General features: G+C 45.9%; 1 protein-coding gene across 1 annotated transcript in view; it reads right to left on the reverse strand.

Annotated features, from left to right (window-relative positions):
* Positions 1-4,272, reverse strand: part of CTDSPL (CTD small phosphatase like) — a 125,701-nt gene that overhangs the window by 119,989 nt on the left and 1,440 nt on the right. The window lies entirely within an intron of this gene.

The following is a 4,272-nucleotide window of genomic DNA, read 5'->3' on the forward strand; positions in this document are numbered from 1 at the left end:
AAAAAAAAAAAAAAAAAAAAAAAATCTTCTGTAAAGCACAAGTACATTTTCATTAATATTTAAACAAAAAGGCAAAGTTCCCTCGCTTCCTATCCCAGTCTTTTCCCCAGGGAAGTATTGTCTATTTGAACTATTTCCTTCAGATTTTTTTCAGATTACTTTTTGTGCATTTCTAGACATATGTACAGTTTTATGTGTGTGTCTGATTTTTTTTTTTTTAAATAGAGACAGGATCACAATGTTTATACTGTTCTTCAAATTGATTTTTCCCCCTGCTTCAAAATGTCTTGGAAATTTGCACGTCGGTATGTGTAGATCTATGTTTACTCATTCTTTTCAAGTACCTTGCAGTATTCTATGGAACTGATGTACCATAGTCTAATCCTTTGACACTTAGGATGTTTCCAATTTTTGCTATTGCAAGCAATGTAGCCATTGGTGAAAATCCTTGTGCTGTTTCTTGGACCACATATGAGGCTATTTATCTAGGAGAGAAATCCAGAAGGAGCCCGGGGTTTTGCAGGTGTGGCCAAAATTGTTGATTGGCTGAACCAACACCTGTTCCCACCTATCGCCAATCATCTTCTCCTCTCCCACCTCCAAAACAAAGGCTCGACTGACTACATGACCAGTTCTGGCCAATTACACATCAGCAAAAGTTTGCTGGGCCATCCATAGGAGTGTTTCTGCTTTCTGAGTAAAAAGGGCTGGACATGACTGGCACTGTCCCTTTTTCCTGCCCTGAAGGTGGCTGTGGTGTTTGGAGGGGTGGCAGCCATGTTACAACATGTAGGAAAGTCAAGGGAATCACAGTGAGGTCAGCCCTGATACTAATGAGTTACTGAACCAAAGCCAGCCGGCAGTTACCTCCAGACTGCTTGCTATGTGACAAGAATAAACTCTTATCAGGTTAGGTCTGGTTTTCTGTTACTTGCAGCCAAATGTGTTCCTAAATGAGTCAGTACTAAATTACTCTCTAAAAAGTCTGTATTCTATTCTCTCACAAAAGACTACAAAAGTATTCCTTTCCCAAAACTTTTGTTTACTTTGAATGTTGTCAGTCATTTAAATATTTAACCTAGCTGATGCATGAAAAAATTTCACAGGAAGTGAAGTGTCATTTCATATACTTACTGGACATTCAAATTTCCTCTTCTATGATTTTTCTTGTTGATATCTCTTGACCACTTTTCTACTGCATTGTTTGACTTTTTCATATTGATTTGTAAGAATAAATTTCCAGATAGCAAAGCAGGCTGAGCTAAACTCAGGGAAAACTGTCTCTGCATCTTTATACTATCAGTCAAGTCAAACATGATTACAAAAATAATCTTCGGTGACAGGCCACACCTCTGACAGGGAGAGTCATCTCTGAGTGGTGCACCACCACGAGGCAAAGTGTCAAAAAGTAATTCAGCTCGTGCAAACTGCCCCCACGCCCGCCCAAGCCCATGCTTACTACTTTCTCTGCAAACCTAAATCTAAAGAAAGGTTTATGGGATAGTGACACACTGGTGAACCAGGCAGAGTCTTTAACATACCTCATCTCATTTAACCCCCAAATCAAACCCAAAAGGCAGTCATTATTATTCCTATTTTAAGAACAAAGGATAACAGTAAACTTTTAAAACCAAGCATTTCTTTCCTATCACAAAAACTTACAACATTCCAGGCCCCATAATAAAAACCAAAAGGATTAAGGATTTACCTAAAACTCAAATGATATAAAAATACATTGTGCCTGTTTTGTCTCCAATAAATTGGTTTTTTTATTACAGTCCTGAGATCTTAAGCTATATCTCATCTACTGTGTATACCAAATGGAAGGCACCTTATAAATACCATATTTTATTAAAAATTAAAATTGGCAATTAAAAAGAAATAAAAATAAAATACATTGTGCCTATCTAAATATATCAACATGCTTAAGCAAGAAACATTGCTAAACCTGTTTAGTGGTTTATGAATCTGAAGAAGCTATTCCAAAGCTTGGTTCTAAAGTTTATTGCCACACTATAGTTAACCAAAATTATTTCCAGCTTTTAAAGTGAAAAACTAAATTGAGTAGGATTTTAATGCTTCAACAAGAAGCACCTACTAGCTAGCCACCCCATCCCAGAGCAGCAGGTGAGGAATTCCTCTAATCAGTTACCAAAACCAACCTGACACTAGAAAACAAACAAAATAAACAGTTAAAGATAATAAAAGATTGTCATGGAGAGCAATGTAAACGAGTTGAATAGAACAAGCACCATCCTTGAGTATTTGTACATGGTTTGGATTTTGGATAACTGACTCCACTTTAGAAGCCTAGCAGCTAGAGGAAAAGAGAAAGCTGGGTAAGTGCCTGCTCCTGGAACCAGGTGGGGAGCAGCAGGAAGGCTGAAGCCTTGACAAATATTTCCTTGCTTTCCACCACCCCTCTCCTCTCAAGAGCTGTGGATTCTCTCTGGCAAAGCATCACACAAAGCACTCAACCCACAGCGGGAGAGAAGCAGAGGCATCAAATCTCCTTGATGCCTCCAACCAAAACGTCCCTGAGGGGACATACCCAGCCCAGAGCCAGCAGGCCAGGGCCCCAAGAACTAACAGCCCCAGCGGCAGGAAGGCCAGACCAACCAAGGTGCTGCCCACTTGGGCCCCAGAGGGACATGAAGATTCATCTGGAGCATCCTTTTGCAGAGTTTTTTATAGCCCATTTGTAAGGCACAGGAAAATGCCTGGGGGAGTCTGATTTCTAATTTTACGTAAAAGAAAACAAGTCCACAGACACACAGTGTTTATGGTCTATGAAAGTGCAAATGGGTTGACAAATCCCCAATCTCAGGGTGCTTCTGGTGGTTTCTTGCATTTTCCTGGTGGGCTTGCTCAGCCGTTCCTGCTTGGGGAGAGGCAATGGGGTGTTCTTTCCACCCCCACGCCACTGCTCCGTAGGGCTGCACACCTCACCCGACTGGCACAAGAGTAATAACACATGGAAGGAAATCTGACTCTGTCAAAGTCAAAGGCCAGGCCTGGAGAGGGGAGGGGCGTGTCCTGGTGGGCTGCTCCTGACCTGGGTCCAGGTATTTGCCCCGCGCATAACAGGAAGCTTTAGTCACCAGAACAAAACAAGCCAGATTCCTTGGCCCTTCAAAACTGTCCAAGCCTCAGGCCAGCTCACTAAAGTGACAGTAAGCAGGGCACATGAGAGAGGGGGGCAACAGGTCTCCAAGAGGGGCAGGGACACAAAGAAAAAGAGCAAAAAAGATAACAGAAGTGGGTGACGGGGCCAAAATGTGCTGAAATCAGACCAGGTGCTGCAGCACAGTGCCGACTCTCCGGGAAGGGATACACCTGGCCCCCAAGGGCTCCTCCAGTGCCCATTAGAGCTGGGCCCTAAAAGGACCCAGGGAGGACCAGGCCTTGCAGATGCGCCCAGCAGGCTGGTGTCACTGAGACGGCAGAGTCAAGGAGGGCAGGACGGCTCAGCAATGCTCCCCCCCCCCGATCCCCTACCTCACTTGTGCAACCAGCTAAACGCACGGCACGCAGCCTCATTGTAGGGTGCGCACACTGCACACACCGGCTGATGGTCAAGCACAGCACACACAGCCTTCTTAGGTGTGAGTGCACACAGACATACACCCTCCCAGTTGACGGACACAACATATTCAACCTGCCACTTGGGTGCTGTAGGCACACAATCATCTGCACACACAAACTCTGTCAGGAGTGAACACATAAAAACTCCCAGGCTCAGGCTCTTTTGGGCATGCACATACATTCCACAACCTCCTAGTCAGGTACACAGAAACCTCTACATAACGTACACACCCGCACTCACAGCCTGTCAGGAACACCAGAGCGCACCACCTCTGTTAGGTGCACACACACACCTTTACCGTCTCTCAGTTGGTGTGTGCACACCCACAACATGCAAGTGCACACACACACACACATAAACCGATAGACACATACACACACTCCCAACGTGCCGGGTGCACGACACTCACAACTTCTCCGTTAAGTGCACACACACCCTTCCAACGTCTGTCTCCTGCACACACAGGGCACACACACTTCCAACCTGCCAGGAACACACACGCGCGCTCACAACTTCTCCGTCGGCGTGAGCGCACACACAAACTCCCGGCCGGCAGGGTCGGGCCCACATTGCCACCCCCCGGGAGAGGCGCACGCCCCCTCCCGCGCCCCGGGCTGCGCGGGCACACTCCCCCTCCCGCCGGCACCCGCACGCCGGACTCCCTGCGGCACACCCCGCACCCACGC

The sequence above is a fragment of the Lipotes vexillifer genome, unplaced genomic scaffold, assembly GCF_000442215.2.
Source record: "Lipotes vexillifer unplaced genomic scaffold, Lipotes_vexillifer_v1.1 scaffold539, whole genome shotgun sequence".
Classification (NCBI taxonomy): domain Eukaryota; kingdom Metazoa; phylum Chordata; class Mammalia; order Artiodactyla; family Lipotidae; genus Lipotes; species Lipotes vexillifer.